Raw genomic sequence first — 17321 nt, forward strand, 5'->3', positions numbered from 1 at the left:
AACTGGGGCCTGTTCAGAAGAATGCAATGTTACAGAATGTTCAAATAGAAATGTATGGTGTAGAACAGACATGATGTTCAATAGTTTAGAAAAGGGAATCGTGGCAATTCATCATCTGCAAAGTCCTGAATGTGTCTCCTCACTGTAACTATACTGGTCATCTGCAATAGCATGGCTCACGGCTTCATTCCCACTGTGAATACATGTCAGGTGGTTTTATACTTTGGGACAGTGTTTTGCCATTCATCACTTTTCGATCAAATTGTGTGTGTGTGTTTGCGTAAGATTGTGATAGAACTGTCTGCCTTTGTTCAGGCATAATGGAAAAGGACAGTAAACTCTCCCTCTTCTTTTCACTCCCCCCTTTGTTTTCGTGGACGGTGTGTGAACACTCATCTGCTCGGCACACAAAGGGAAAACTGCAGTCGACTGACAGGCGTGAAATTCAGCATGTTCTGATATGACTGCTGATAGCGAATATTACTGCTATGGTGTATTTTCTTCTACTCACCATTTTCCCCTGAGTACTCATTATTTTCCCCCAGCATCTCCCTCACTGTTACACCTTTCTTAGCTTTTTTTTTTTTTTTTAAACTCTTTAAATTTTTCTTTAGGGGTGGATCAGCTTTTAATATTGCGGATAGATTGTCGCTTCCATCAATGTAATTGTCTGCATCATTTCCAATCCCCCATATATTTTTTGGGTATATACTTATATTTATATATACTGTATAAACACATACATACACATACAGTTGAAGTCGGAAGTTTACATACACCTTTGCCAAATACATTTAAACTCAATTTTTCACAATTCCTGACATTTAATCATAGTAAAAGTTCCCTGTTTTAGGTCAGTTAGGATCACCACTTCATTTTAAGAATGTGAAATGTCAGAATAATAGTAGAGAGAATGATTTATTTCAGATTTGATTTCTTTCATCACATTCCCAGTGGGTTAGATGTTTACATACACTCAATTAGTATTTTGTAGCATTGCCTTTTAAATTGTTTAACATGTTTCGGGTAGCCTTCCACAAGCTTCCTACAATAAGTGACCATCATTATGTTTGGAGGAAAAAGGGGGATGCTTGCAAGCTGAAGAACACCATCCCAACCGGGTGGCAGCATCATGTTGTGGGGGTGCATTGCTGCAGGAGGGTTTGGGTGCACTTCACAAAATAGATGGCATCCTGAGGAAGGAAAATTATGTGGATATTTTGAAGCAACATCTCAGGACATCAGTCATTAAGTTAAATCATGGTAGCAAATTGGTCTTCCAAATGAACAATGACCCCAAAGCATACTTCCGAAGTTGTGGCAAAATGGCTTAAGGACAACAAAGTCAAGGTATTGGAGTGGCCTGACCTGGAGTGGGCTGATCACAAAGGCCTGACCTCAATCCCATAGATTATTTGTGGGCAGGACTGGAAAAGTGTGTGCGAGCAAAGGAGGCCTACAAACCTGACACCAGCTCTGTCAGGAGGAATGGGCCAAAATTCACCCAACTTATTGTGTGAAGCTTGTGGAAGACTTCCCGAAATGTTTGACCCAAGTTAAACAATTTAAAGGCAATATTACCAATACCAATTTTGTATGTAAACTTCTGACCCAATGGGAATGTGATGAGAGAAATAAAAGCTGTCACGTCCTGACCTTACTTCCTTTTTTTATGTCTCTATTTTAGGTTGGTCAGGGCGTGAGTTGGGGTGGGCATTCTGTTTTGTTCTATGTTTGTATTTCTTGGTGTTTGGCCTGGTATGGTTCCCAATCCGAGGCAGCTGTCAATCGTTGTCTCTGATTGAGAACCATACTTAGGCAGCCTGGTTTCACCCATGAGTTGTGGGTAGTTGCTTTCTGTTTTTGTGTCTGCACCAGACAGAACTGTTTCGGTTGTTCCCTTTGTTGTTTTGTTAATCATTGTTCAGCTCCATTAATAAAAGGATGAACATGTACCACGCTGCTGGTCCTCATCTTCCACCTACGACGATTGTTACAAAAGCTGGAATAAATCATTCTCTCTCCTATTATTCTGACATTTCACATTCTTAAAATAAAGTGGTGACCCTAACTGACCTAAGACAGGGAAGTTTTACAAGGATATAATGTCAGGAATTGTGAAAAATGGAGTTTAAATGTATTTGGTCAAGGTGTATGTAAACTTTCGACTTCAACTGTATTAACATGCATACATATACACATACATACATACATACATACATACATACATATACATTCAAATACAGATACATATATACATATACATGTCTTTTAAAAATATATATTCCCTTTATTATTCACCACAAACCCTACCACCCCTCCCCTAATTGGAGTAAACTAATAAACAATACACTTAGGCTTCTACCCACTACGGACACAATCTATTTTACAATAGTTATATTTTTGTTTGTTTTTAGTCCTTCCTCTTTTTCTGATGTCCATCCAGTTTGATTTCTTGTTTTCTTTCTTTACATTTTTTTTTCTCCCTTTTTCTCCCCAGTTTCGTGGTATCCAATTGTTTTAGTAGCTACTATCTTGTCTCATCGCTACAACTCCCGTACGGGCTCGGGAGAGACAAAGGTTGAAAGTCATGCGTCCGCCGATACACAATCCAACCAAGCCGCACTGCTTCTTAACACAGTGCCATCCAACCCGGAAGCCAGTCGCACCAATGTGTCGGAGGAAACACCGTGCACCTGGCAACCTTGGTTAGCGTGCACTGCGCCCGGCCCGCCACAGGAGTCGCTGGTGCGCGATGAGACAAAGACATCCCTACAAGCCCTCCCTAATACTTCGCTGCAGTATCAGTTTGATTTCTATTTGCCATATTTTTTGTAACTGTGCTATTTCACAAAGGTTCTGAGCCTGTATACATTTTACAGACCGTGTATGTTTTACATTTGTTATCTAGTTGTTAGTCCCACCCTTCAGCTCCATTCAACCCCTCCCATCTATCTCTCAAAATCATCCTCCCTTCTCTTTGTTTTTTCTTTGGGCTTTCACCTCCTCCCTCTCTTTCCCTCCTCCCCCTCTTCCTCCTCAAGTGTATCTCGATCCTCTCCCCGCATAAAATAACTTTGCCGCTGTTGCTTTTCAGACCTTCTTTCTCTCCCTCCCACCCCGCTCTCTCGCATCCTGTCATTTTCCTTCCCTCCCTTCCGTAACCGCCACAGCTCAATGCGTGCAACACCTCAACTCCTCTCAGATTTCTGCACTTTTCTCTCTCATCCCCTTCTCCTCCATCTCTCATTCGTATGCTCGTCTACCTCATGTCACCCAGTCAGAGAGGCGTGATGGAGAACAAGGAATAATCCATCTTTAATGGAACAATTATCCATCTGTGGAAGAGAGATGGGGAGACACAGGGTCCAAATATAGTGCCGCATCCAGATTAGTTCCATGTTAAGTTGAATCAAATCACTGAGGGAGAAGGCGAGAAGAAAAACAGAAAACGTGGTTGATAAACGAGTGTTATGAGCCTGCAGTGAAAATGTCCATGTCCCAACATTACATTTCATTATAGCACAACGGTTTGATCTGTCTAATCTTAGCAATTTCTTCTCAGCTAGCTACATAGCCGTCTTTGTATCAAAGATAATTGCGTAATTATCGTATTTCGCCGTCCTAACGTAGTCTTCACTAGCCAGCTAGCTAACGTCCACTGATTAGCTGCACTGGAGAAACTATTACACTCAACTGAACGACTTGATTAGTGTAGTGTTAGCTAGCTACATAGCTGTCTTTGCTGTCTTCGTATCCAAGATAATTGTGTTGTTTAGGTTTAGAGTGTGTAGTCTTAGAGTGATTATCTTAATTTACCGAGGTTAGCTAGCCAGCTATTTGTCGTCCTTAACGTAGGAGACTCTGCTAGCTAGCCAACGCTAGCCAACGTCTTCTGAATAGAACTCAACAACCCGGTCGCATTCACAGGTAGTATCACATTTTCACTTCATTTCATTACAGTACAACGGTTTGATTTGTTTGATCGTAGCTAGCTACATAGCTAGCTACATAGCCGTCTTTGTATCAAAGCTAATTGTGTAGTCTAGAGCGATTTTCTAGGTTCGCTAGCCAGCTATTGTCGTTCTTTTAACGCAACGTAACGTAAACAACACTGCTAGCTAGCCAGCTAGCCCCCGAATAGCAACACTGCAGAAACTATTACACTCAACGGAACGACTTGATTAGTGTAGTGTCAACAACGCACCCACTGCCAGCTAGCCTACTTCAGCAGTACTGTATCATTTTAATCATTTTAGTCAATAAGATTCTTGCTACGTAGCTTAACTTTCTGAACATTCGAGACGTGTAGTCCACTTGTCATTCCAATCTCCTTTGCATTAGCGTAGCCTATTCTGTAGCCTGTCAACTATGTGTCTGTTTATCCCTGTTCTCTCCTCTCTGCACAGACCATACAAACGCTCCACACCGCGTGGCCGCGGCCACCCTACTCTGGTGGTCCCAGCGCGCACGACCCACGTGGAGTTCCAGGTCTCCGGTAGCCTCTGGAACTGCCAATCTGGTCAACAAGGCAGAGTTCATCTCAGCCTATGCCTCCCTCCAGTCCCTCGACTTCTTGGCACTGACGGAAACATGGATCACCACAGACAACACTGCTACTCCTACTGCTCTCTCTTCGTCCGCCCACGTGTTCTCGCACACCCCGAGAGCTTCTGGTCAGCGGGGTGGTGGCACCGGGATCCTCATCTCTCCCAAGTGGTCATTCTCTCTTTCTCCGCTTACCCATCTGTCTATCGCCTCCTTTGAATTCCATGCTGTCACAGTTACCAGCCCTTTCAAGCTTAACATCCTTACCATTTATCGCCCTCCAGGTTCCCTCGGAGAGTTCATCAATGAGCTTGATGCCTTGATAAGCTCCTTTCTTGAGGACGGCTCACCTCTCACAGTTCTGGGCGACTTTAACCTCCCCACGTCTACCTTTGACTCTTTCCTCTCTGCCTCCTTCTTTCCACTCCTCTCCTCTTTTGACCTCACCCTCTCACCTTCCCCCCCTACTCACAAGGCAGGCAATACGCTCGACCTCATCTTTACTAGATGCTGTTCTTCCACTAACCTCATTGCAACTCCCCTCCAAGTCTCCGACCACTACCTTGTATCCTTTTCCCTCTCGCTCTCATCCAACACCTCCCACACTGCCCCTACTCGGATGGTATCGCGCCGTCCCAACCTTCGCTCTCTCTCCCCCGCTACTCTCTCCTCTTCCATCTTATCACCTCTTCCCTCCGCTCAAACCTTCTCCAACCTATCTCCTGATTCTGCCTCCTCAACCCTCCTCTCCTCCCTCTCTGCATCCTTAGACTCTCTATGTCCCCTATCCTCCAGGCCGGCTCGGTCCTCCCCTCCCGCTCCGTGGCTCGATGACTCATTGCGAGCTCACAGAACAGGGCTCCGGGCAGCCGAGCGGAAATGGAGGAAAACTCGCCTCTCTGCGGACCTGGCATCCTTTCACTCCCTCCTCTCTACATTTTCCTCCTCTGTCTCTGCTGCTAAAGCCACTTTCTACCACGCTAAATTCCAAGCATCTGCCTCTAACCCTAGGAAGCTCTTTGCCACCTTCTCCTCCCTCCTGAATCCTCCTCCCCCTCCCCCCTCCTCCCTCTCTGCAGATGACTTCGTCAACCATTTTGAAAAGAAGGTCGACGACATCCGATCCTCGTTTGCTAAGTCAAACGACACCGCTGGTTCTGCTCACACTGCCCTACCCTGTGCTCTGACCTCTTTCTCCCCTCTCTCTACAGATGAAATCTCGCGTCTTGTGACGGCCGGCCGCCCAACAACCTGCCCGCTTGACCCTATCCCCTCCTCTCTTCTCCAGACCATTTCCGGAGACCTTCTCCCTTACCTCACCTCGCTCATCAACTCATCCCTGACCGCTGGCTACGTCCCTTCCGTCTTCAAGAGAGCGAGAGTTGCACCCCTTCTGAAAAAACCTACACTCGATCCCTCCGATGTCAACAATTACAGACCAGTATCCCTTCTTTCTTTTCTCTCCAAAACTCTTGAACGTGCCGTCCTTGGCCGGCTCTCCCGCTATCGCTCTCTGAATGACCTTCTTGATCCAAATCAGTCAGGTTTCAAGACTAGTCATTCAACTGAGACTGCTCTCCTCTGTATCACGGAGGCGCTCCGCACTGCTAAAGCTAACTCTCTCTCCTCTGCTCTCATCCTTCTAGATCTATCGGCTGCCTTCGATACTGTGAACCATCAGATCCTCCTCTCCACCCTCTCCGAGTTGGGCATCTCCGGCGCGGCCCACGCTTGGATTGCGTCCTACCTGACAGGTCGCTCCTACCAGGTGGCGTGGCGAGAATCTGTCTCCTCACCACGCGCTCTCACCACTGGTGTCCCCCAGGGCTCTGTTCTTGGCCCTCTCCTATTCTCGCTATACACCAAGTCACTTGGCTCTGTCATAACCTCACATGGTCTCTCCTATCATTGCTATGCAGACGACACACAATTAATCTTCTCCTTTCCCCCTTCTGATGACCAGGTGGCGAATCGCATCTCTGCATGTCTGGCAGACATATCAGTGTGGATGATGGATCACCAACTCAAGCTGAACCTCGGCAAGACGGAGCTGCTCTTCCTCCCGGGGAAGGACTGCCCGTTCCATGATCTCGCCATCACGGTTGACAACTCCACTGTGTCCTCCTCCCAGAGCGCTGCGTTCATCCACCTCTGGCCTGCTCGCCTCCCTACCACTGAGGAAGTACAGTTCCCGCTCAGCCCAGTCAAAACTGTTCGCTGCTCTGGCCCCCCAATGGTGGAACAAACTCCCTCACGACGCCAGGACAGCGGAGTCAATCACCACCTTCCGGAGACACCTGAAACCCCACCTCTTTAAGGAATACCTAGGATAGGATAAGTAATCCCTCTCACCCCCCTTAAGATTTAGATGCACTATTGTAAAGTGACTGTTCCACTGATGTCATAAGGTGAATGCACCAATTTGTAAGTCGCTCTGGATAAGAGCGTCTGCTAAATGACTTAAATGTAAATGTAAATGTGGCGAGTTATGCCTGGTGCACACCGGGCCTGGTAGTAGAATGTAGTATAAGAGGTCCTACTGACTACCGTTGGTGACTGGAGAGCATGGGTTTGAGACGATAGGTCTTCTTTCTATGGAAATTAGAGAGAGCCAGGGAGAAGGAGACAACAGTCTGGGTGAAATACCACAGTGTGCTGTCACAGCAGCAAGATTTGTGACCTGTTGCCACAAGAAAAGGTCAATCAGTGAAGAACAAACACTATTGTAAATACAACTCATATTTATGCTTATTTATTTTCCCTTTTGTATTTTAACCATTAGTACATCGTGACAACATTGTATATATATATACATAATAGGACATTTGTAATGTCTTTCTTCTTTTGGAACTTCTGTAAGTGTAATGTTCATTTTTATTGTTTATTTCACTTTTGAATATTATCTACTTCACTTGCTTTAAGATATGTTTCCCATGACAATAAAGCCCCTTGAATTGAATTTTGAGAGAGAGAGAGAGAAGGATTGAGAAATAAAGACAATGACCAAAATAAGTGGTTGAGAATGGGTTTTGATTCCCTTGGAAAGAGAAGACATGGTAGCTCTACCGTAAGAACCCATGTGATCACGCAGTAGCGAAATAGAAAAGAGAGGGGTAGGAAGAGAAGACAGAAAAAAGAGGAGGAGCGCGGGAGGGGATTGCTGAGTGATAAAATGATCTCCCAGTAATGGGAATTCCTTTGGCAAATTAGCCTAGCGCTAACGAACATGCTTCAGAAACAGTAATAGGGCTTTAATGAAAGAGGGAGTTCGAAACAGGCTGTGCTAACACCAGAGCATAGAGTTAATGCACTACTCATCTTAACCTCATTACTGACTGTTTAGAAGCCCATTTAGACCTGAAGATGGGGATTCAGGCTAAACTCGGTTTAAATAAATGGTATAGATTGACCCACACCTCCCACTGAAGAAAGTGCTTTTCACAAAGCAGCTAAAAGTAAGTTGATCAAACATTTAATGAATCAACCATTTGTTGTTTGTTGTAGGCTATCGACTTTTTTTTCCTGACAAAACATCGGCATCAATACTCAATACTCAAAGCGAATCAAAGCAACAAGGAAAGGTAGAAAGGTCAGGTAGAAAAAAACAGCCTAGCAGCTATGCAGACTAACAACTTGTAATAGTACAAAAAAAAACCATCTCAATGTGAACGTAGAGTTAGGAATATGGAAGCGGTTCAAGTTATAGACCACTCTGCTGTAGAGCAGCTGTTCAATGGTGTCCATTCAATCCAGTGTTGTCCTCCCATTTCATGGATACAACCCTTATATGTAGCAGCTGTCAGTGTACCCCGAATTATCGGTCTCTGTCCAAATCCTGGCCTGAGACAATTTCTATTAAAACGGCACTCTCCAGAGTCTGTATGACTAAACAAGCCAGGGAAATACACCTCAGACAGCAACGCAAAGCAAAGCAGGACCATCCATCAGCATCACTGGTGTAATAGCTACAGCGCCTCTCTGTCTACCTCCTAACACCTTTCGTCTCCCCCATTTCCCAAAAAATCTTTCACATCCATCTATCCTACTCTCCATCCCTCCATCTCTGATTATCTGGCCACACAGCCCACATGAAAAAATAAAATCATTATTATAATACAAAAAGCTTTGTTAAAAAAACATTAAAATGTGACACTTAATTCATTGGTCGTATGGCGAATACAGCCATTAAATCATATAGTATTTACTGTAGTTTTGCCGACATGACAGTAGGAAACTGTAGTGTTTAAAATTTAGTATAGTAAATATACACTGTCATGAGAAAAAAATTCTGTAGTATAGTATAGTAATTACTGTATTGTTTTTGCGGACTGTAGTATACTGTAGTGTTTTTGCACACATTATTGTAGTATTTACCATAGTAATTTTGTTTTATTATCTTTGACATGGCAGTGGGGGCTTTGTACTTGAGGAAACCTACCGGACAAAATACTGAAAGAGAAATTCTCCATAACCTGAAGTTAGGTAGGACTTAGGTCTGAACGGACAGTTCAGAGCTTCTACTCTTTTTTATATAACCTGTAGGGACCACAATATAGTCTACACTTGGCGTGTACTGTAGGCTTCTCAATTATAGGTGGCACAAATTGGGAATTAAGGGACTCGGCAGGGTACATGCAAATGAAATACTGTAGTATTGTCATGTTTCGTCGTATGGAGTAGACCAAAGCGCAGCGTGATTAGAATACATTATACTTTTAATAAAGATAGACACTAAACAAACTATACAAAATAACAAAACAAACGTGAAGCTATCATACAAAAGTGCAGACTCAGGCAACTAGACATAGACAATAACCCACGAAATACCCAAAGAAGATGGCTGCCTAAATATTGTTCCCAATCAGAGACAACGAGAAACACCTGCCTCTAATTGATAACCAATCAGGCAACCATAGACATATATAAACACCTAGATGATAAACAACCCCATAGACCTACAAAACCCCTAGACAGTACAAAAACACATATCATCCATGTCACACCCTGACCTAACCAAAACAATAAAGAAAACAAAGAATACTCAGGTCAGGGCATGACAAGTATGTACTATAGTAATAACACTAGTGTTTTTGCAGACTGCAGTGTTTTTCCCCAAACATTACTGTAGTGTCTTTGTGGTCTGTAGTATACTTAAGCAATAAGGCCCGAGGGGGTGTGGCATATGGCCAAGCACCATGGTCTTGTAGCGGATGCGAGCTTCAACTGGAAGCCAGTGGAGAGAGCGGAGGAGCGGGGTGACGTGAGAGAACTTGGGAAGGTTGAACACCAGACGGGCTGCCGCGTTCTGGATGAGTTGTAGGGGTTTAATGGCACAGGCAGGGAGCCCAGCCAACAGCGAGTTGCAGTAATCCAGACGGGAGATGACAAGTGCCTGGATTAGGACCTGCGCCGCTTCCTGTGTGAGGCAGGGTCGTACTCTGTGGATGTTGTACAACGCGACAGAGTGTCTGGGTTCAGCCATTAGCTGTGGTATATTGGCCACATACCACAAACCCTAGGAGGTGCCCGTATTGCTATTATAAACTGGTTACCAACGCATCTAATTAGAGCAGTAAAAATAAATGTTTTGTCATACGGTCTGATATATCACATCTGTCAACCAATCAGCATTCAGGGCTTGAACCACCCAGTTTATAATGTAGTATTTACTATATTATTCTACAATATACTACACCATTCTATAGTATGTACCAGGGGTTGTAACCAATATGATTTTATTGTTTTTGACCAATATGAACAGAAGCATTATTTTTTCCATTATTTTTTCCATTCTGTTCCACTGCTCTGACGAGCCAAATAAAGTCCTGAACTGTTTGTTTCTGTTCCTTTTTAAAGCTCTGAAATCGGGTTGCAATCCCTGGTAAGTACTACACGTGATCAAGATATGCTGTACTACAGTGTGTAGCCAAAGTATTCTACAGTATACTACAGCTTACTACAGAATCCCATAGTATTCTATAGTAAAATATCGTATTTTTGTCATGTGGGAAGGCAGGTGTCAGGAGACATGGAGCAAGGGATTGGGTGGAAGACAGGATAGATGGACAGGGCAGATCGTGTTTTGGGTTAATGAGATGGATGAGAGTTGGCAGGCAGTGGACGTTGGCACCGGGCTGGAGAGATTGACGCCTCAATCGTCTCGGCTCTAATGAGTGAAGGGCGCTAAAACTAAACAAGGCCCAGGCGCCCACTTTGGCTCCAACGATGTGAATAACTAACCAGGGCTTTATCCTAGAACACTGTCACAGCCCTGGATGATCTACAGCGTTTTACATGACTCAAGGTCAGTTCTATAACATTCCTAAATGCTGAGGTTCATTCAAGACTATTTTAATTGACTGGGCTATATTCTGGACAACTGCCATGGCACTGAATGTTCTACAGTATTATGTACTACCAGAGGTCTATTCTAGAACATTGTGAAGAGTCTGAAGAGGTTCATTCCAGAATGTTCTAAATGACCGGAGGTCTATTCTAGAACACTCCAAAGATCCAACTATCCAATTTAGGAATCAATCTTTGAGTTCTTGTCTCAGAGTACAATCTTGTGATGATTTGCTGTAATACAAGACAGCTGGAAAGTGCAATCTGTCTGGTTCTAACCTTTTTTTCCCCACCCAACTCATGTCTAACGACCACACCTCAAGCAGAAGGTGTTGTTTATAATGTGAGTGAGTGAGTGAGTGAGTGAGTGAGTGAGTGAGTGAGTGAGTGAGTGAGAGAGAGAGAGGTGAGCTTATTGATAGGAGAGCTGATTACTCTAGGGACCCCCAGGCTGTTGTTTGCCACAGGGACGCATTCCCTCTTATGTCTCCATACACCGCAAACTCACCCTGCTATAGCCTGAGGCCCAAATTCCTCCACTCACTCAAACTCTGACTACGTAGACACACACGCACACACACGTGCACGCACACACACGCACACACTGCTGCCATATCCAGACAATTAACATTCCACCTTTTCAGCAAAATTCAACATATTCCCCGCCAGACCCTTAGATACCTGCTTTGCCATGGCAACATCAGAACCCATCCGTGGGTGATGATGTGACCCAGTGGGTTCTGTGATTGTCTGAAGGACTCCGATCAGCGCATTCTGATGACACGCCTGAAGTTGCTGTGTGCCAAATGATCAATTTTCATCACAGGGTGGTCATGAGTATTTTACCAATGTCCTTACGGAGCGTTTATTAATTAACATGATTGTTTTATCCACAGGTTGTGGTGGTTTTGTTATGTTCAATTATGTTCTAGTTTTGTAACTTTAAGATAGTAGGTTGTAGGCCCAAAATGACATCACTCCTTTTTGAATGACATCATAGACCCATGGAAGGATGACAAACAAATGGATTCTGATCTAATTTCATACAACCGCTAGGCAGTAGGCACAGACAAATTAGATAATAGTTCAATCCATTGGTTCATATTTATATCCTGCCAAGCACTCACACACACAGCCATGTGTGCATGTATGCACACACACTTAACACGGACAAAGGGTTTGTGTGGGAAATGAACAGCACACATGATGTTTTCCCATGAATATACTTTCATTGACACGTGATCGATTTACACACTACTCTAAAGTCATGAGGCAGTTTTTCATCAGTAACTTGACACATCAGATCCACATCCTATATTTTCACCCATTCAATGAAAAACATTTACACGACTCAACCTAACCCGTGTTTAACGACATCTTCTTATGTTACATACAAATCTCTCTCTCTCTCTCTCTCTCTCTCTCTCTCTCTCTCTCTCTCTCTCTCTCTCTCTCTCTCTCTCTCTCTCTCTCTCTCTCTCTCTCTCTCTCTCTCTCTCTCTCTCTCTCTCTCTCTCTCTCTCTCTCTCTCTCTCTCTCTCTCTCTCTCTCTCTCTCTCTCTCTCTCTCTCTCTCTCTCTCTCTCTCTCTCTCTCTCTCTCTCTCTCTCTGGATAAGAGCATCTGCTAAATGACTAATGTAAAGTACACCTATCTTACTCAAACACCTTCTAGATCTATCTCTGCTTATGAATATTTTTCTCTTGTCTATCAAATCCATTTTTTTTTGTCACATACACATGGTTAGCAGATGTTCATGCGAGTGTAGCGAAATGTGTGTGCTTCTAGTTCCGACCGTGCAGTAGTATCTAACAAGTAATCGAACAATTTCACAATAACTACCTTATATACACACACACACAAGTGTAAAGGAACGAATAAGAATATGTACATAAGGTTTATGAACGAGCGATGGCCGAACGGCATAGGCAAGATGCAGTAGATGGTATAGAGTGCAGTATATACACATGAGATGGGTAATGTAGGGTATGTAAACATTATATAAAGTGGCATTGTTTAAAGTGGCTAGTGATACATTTATTACATCAATTTGTCATTATTAAAGTGGCTAGAGATGAGTCAGTATGTTGGCAGCAGCCACTCAATGTTAGTGATGGCTGATTAACAGTCTGATGGCCTTGAGATAGAAGCTGTTTTTCAGTCTTTGATGCACCTGTACTGACCTCGCCTTTTGGATGACAGCGTGGTGAACAAGCAGTGGCTGGGTTGGTTGTTGTCCTTGATTATCTTTTTGGCCTTCCTGTGACATCGGGTGGTGTAGGTGTCCTGGAGGACAGGTAGTTCGCCCTCGGTGATGCGTTGTGCAGACCTCACTATCCTCCGGAGAGCCTTACGGTTGTGTGTGGAGCAGTTGCCGTACCAGGTGGTGATACAGCTCGACAGTATGCTCTCAATTGTGCGTGTGTAAAAGTTTGTAAGTGTTTTTAGTGACAAGCCGAATTTGATGCTGCACCTTCTTCACCAAGCTGTCTGTGTGGGTGGAACATTTCAGTTTGTCCGTGATGTGTACGCAGAGGAACTTAAAAACTTTCCACCTTCTCCACTACTGTCCCGTCGATGTGGATAGGGGGGCTGCTCCCTCTGCTGTTTACTGAAGTCCACGATCATCTCCTTTGTTTTGTTGACATTGAGTGTGAGGTTATTTTCCTGACACCACACTCCGAGAGCCCCTTGAGTTGGAGGTGTGCATGGCCACGCAGTCATGGGTGAACAAGGAGTACATGAGAGGGCTGAGAACGCACCCTTGTGGGACCCCAGTTTTGAGGATCATTGGGGTGGAGATGTTGTTACCTACCCTCACCTACACACCGACTTTGAGGTTATTTTCCTGACACCACATTCCGAGGGCCTTCTCACTATCTACTCTTTATCATATCTCCCTCCGCTATCTCTCCCTTTCCCATCCTCTCTACATTTCCATCTCTCAGTGTAAATTAGATCAGTGCCCAGCAGTGTTATTCCATACCTTCCATTACCTGCATGTCAGATTGCACACCGCCTCCATGCCATTGCGCACTCAACTCCTAACCTCTCTCTTTCCGTCTCTCGATCTCTCTCCCTCCATTGCTAATCTGCCATTAGCTAAGCCCATTCAGTCGTAACTGCTGGTTAGAGTGAGAAATGGTACATGTGTTTCTGCTACACATCAGTGTAAAGCTGTAACAGTGAGAGGTTATTGAGTTTGACGTAATATGCACCCCATCTCTCTCTCCATCACTCTCTCTATTGTCTGTCTGTGTTTCTTTGTCTATCCTATTCACACAGTCCTGTCGCTGTTTTCCTCTCTCCGTCTCCCTTTCTCTCTCTCAAAGCCACTTGTTTTGTTACATTTTCCATTCATCTCTCTATTTTTGTCTCTGTTTATGCAGAGCAAGGGGAACAACTACAGACAAGACGAACTAGCACAGAGAGACGGGAAACACAGGGATAAATACACTGGGGGAAAGCATTGCTATGCAGATGACACACAATTAATCTTCTCCTTTCCCCCTTCTGATGACCAGGTGGCGAATCGCATCTCTGCATGTCTGGCAGACATATCAGTGTGGATGACGGATCACCACCTCAAGCTGAACCTCGGCAAGACGGAGCTGCTCTTCCTCCCGGGGAAGGACTGCCCGTTCCATGATCTCGCCATCACGGTTGACAACTCCACTGTGTCCTCCTCCCAGAGCGCTAAGAACCTTGGCGTGATCCTGGACAACACCCTGTCGTTCTTAACTAACATCAAGGCGGTGTCCCGTTCCTGTAGGTTCATGCTCTACAACATCCGCAGAGTACGACCCTGCCTCACACAGGAAGCGGCGCAGGTCCTAATCCAGGCACTTGTCATCTCCCGTCTGGATTACTGCAACTCGCTGTTGGCTGGGCTCCCTGCCTGTGCCATTAAACCCCTACAACTCATCCAGAACGCCGCAGCCCGTCTGGTGTTCAACCTTCCCAAGTTCTCTCACGTCACCCCGCTCCTCCGCTCTCTCCACTGGCTTCCAGTTGAAGCTCGCATCCGCTACAAGACCATGGTGCTTGCCTGCGGAGCTGTGAGGGGAACGGCACCTCAGTACCTCCAGGCTCTGATCAGGCCCTACACCCAAACAAGGGCACTGCGTTCATCCACCTCTGGCCTGCTCGCCTCCCTACCACTGAGGAAGTACAGTTCCCGCTCAGCCCAGTCAAAACTGTTCGCTGCTCTGGCCCCCCAATGGTGGAACAAACTCCCTCACGACGCCAGGACAGCGGAGTCAATCACCACCTTCCGGAGACACCTGAAACCCCACCTCTTTAAGGAATACCTAGGATAGGATAAGTAATCCTTCTCACCCCCCTTTAAGATTTAGATGCACTATTGTAAAGTGACTGTTCCACTGGATGTCATAAGGTGAATGCACCAATTTGTAAGTCGCTCTGGATAAGAGCGTCTGCTAAATGACTTAAATGTAATGTAATGAAAGCGACACCTGGAGGGGGTGGAGACAATCACAAGGACAGGTGAAACAGATCAGGGAATGACAGGTTTGGCTAGGCGAAGTGAACATTGAAGTGAACAATGAATCTAATATTAATCAAAAAAATCTGTAAATCGGGTCTTAGTCAGGCAATTTTACATCTAACTAAGATTTTTGTTGCAGTAGAAGTGAAACATTTGCATAAAAACTAGTTGTCTCGTTAAATGACAACAATTGTTTTTTTAAGAATCCCTAAACTTGACAAATCACTGACATAGGGGCTTAGACTTCGGCTACCGAACTTCAACTTGCCTCAAGAAAAAAGGTTGTGTGCGCTAACAGTAGAAAAAAACCTGCCGAATGCTGCCAAACACCAAAACGTCACATAATATATAGGCAAACTGTTTCGACTAGGAAGCATACAGTCCACTTTATTCCTCCATCTCTACCACACTCTAACATGTTGCGTGTTGTAGCGTGTATCCAGTGTTGTATTTAGGGTATGCAAGGGAATCGTCCAGGACATGGAGGGACTCAGCCCAGTCTTTGACTCGTCTTGTCCTGGTAAATGTTTTCTATGTGTAACGGTCGTCGGTGGAAGAAGGTGAGGACCAAAGTGCAGCGTTGTACGTGTTCATGTTATTTATTTAAACTGAACAACATCAAACAAAAAAAGCACAACCGAAACAGCTCCGTCAGGTGCAAACCACACTAAACAGAAAGTATAATCACCCACAACTCAAGGGTGAAAACAGGTTGCCTAAGTAGGGTTCTCAATCAAGGACAACGATTGACAGCTGCCTCTGATTGAGAACCATACCAGGCCAAACACAGAAATACCAAATCATAGAAAAAAATAACATAGACTGCCCACCCAACTCACGCGCTGACCATACTAAAACAAAGACATCACAAAGGAACTAAGGTCAGAACGTGACACTCTGGTTTCATTCATACCAGTTGATGCATCCTTTACCTGTGCTAAACTTACATTACCGGTCAAAAGTTTTAGAACATCTACTCATTCAAGTGTTTTTCTTTATTTGGACTATTTTCTACATTGTAGAATAATAGTGAAGACATCAAAACTATGCAATAACACATATTGAACCAAAAAAAGTGTTTTTTATATATTTGAATTCTTCAAATAGCCACCCTTTGCCTTAATGACAGCTTTGCACACTCTTGGCATTCTCTCAACCAGCTTCATGAGGTAGTCACCTGGTATACATTTCAATTAACAGGTCTTAAAAGTTAATTTGTGGAAATTATTTCCTTCTTAATGCGTTTGAGCCGATTAGTTGATGTCTTTACTATACTCTACAATGTAGAAAACAGTAGAAAATAAAGAAAAACCATTGAATGAGTATTTGTTCTAAAACTTTTGACCGGTAGTGTATGTCCAATAGTAGGGACAGTGGAAAGGGTGCCAGTCCAGGTGCATGTACAGCCCTTGCAAAAGTAGGAAACAATCTTATGTTGTATTTCGAATATTGACATTTTTTTCTGTGATCACTAAATATGTAATGATTCATTGCTAATGTATAGTGTGTGCCAGTCACTGTTTCCTGAAGCATATTCATGGCATAGATTGTTAGCTGTTAGCTGTGTTTAACGGCGCTTCCCAGATTATCAGCTACAGGAGAAGCAACAAATATTACAGCTAACTCTTATCTATCGCAGCTCTTGCTCCTCTGCCTTAATCTTGTGGAGGTGTCTGGCCGTGTCCAAATACCCATGCTTGTGTCCTAAATAGTAGGCCATTTGAGTATGTGAAAAATTTAAGTTTTATAGTATGTGACATTTCGAATCTTCTCGTATACTTTAAATGCCCAGATGACATACTCATTTCGGCTTTGACAACAGTTGATCAATTAGATATGGGAATGCTCTACCAAAACCAATGAATAACATAGACAACGCAATTGCGCATTTCACATTCTCAGTATGCGAAAATAGAACGTTT

Source organism: Oncorhynchus gorbuscha, linkage group LG05, assembly GCF_021184085.1.
Source record: "Oncorhynchus gorbuscha isolate QuinsamMale2020 ecotype Even-year linkage group LG05, OgorEven_v1.0, whole genome shotgun sequence".
Lineage (NCBI taxonomy): Eukaryota > Metazoa > Chordata > Actinopteri > Salmoniformes > Salmonidae > Oncorhynchus > Oncorhynchus gorbuscha.